Below are 579 nucleotides of genomic sequence, written 5' to 3'. Positions count from 1 at the left end.
GGGGGACCCAGGCTGCCTTTGGAGGAAAACCACAGGTCCTAACCCTGGGGCTTGCAGAGAAAAATGTGCAAAAGTGAAGGAAAGGTGCGTGAAGGGCTAGAGCCCAGCAGCCAGGTGAAATTAAATGATCCTGTATGCTCTGGGGCGTGTGTATATATGTGTGCGTGTGTGTTAACCCGCCCTATGTATTAAGGGGGTGAGGGGTGTATGTATATATGCGCAAATGTGTTAACACCTCATATATGTTAAGGGGGAGGGGGGTGTTAAAGGAAAGAGGGAAGAATGTGCAAACCCGGTGTAAGTCCCACGGCCGCTACGTGTTTTGGAGACGCATTTCCCCGCGGGCTGAGGCCGCCTCACCCGCCCAGCCTGGGCCGCAGCAAGTCGGCGCTGCGTGCGCGCGCGGAGCAACGGGAACGCAACCAGTCGCCGGCGTCAACGTCATCAGACGGCGCCTCCCGGAAGTGGCCGGGCAGCGGCATGGCGGGGCCGCTGGTGCGGCTCTACCGCTGGCGAAGACTTCGCTCGCCCTTCCCCCGTTCTCTCGCCGCCGCCAACGCGCCCCACAGCCCGCAGCTC

The sequence above is a fragment of the Alligator sinensis genome, unplaced genomic scaffold, assembly GCF_000455745.1.
Source record: "Alligator sinensis unplaced genomic scaffold, ASM45574v1 scaffold1019_1, whole genome shotgun sequence".
Taxonomy (NCBI): Eukaryota; Metazoa; Chordata; order Crocodylia; family Alligatoridae; genus Alligator; species Alligator sinensis.
Note: the sequence above shows the minus strand (reverse complement) of the source record.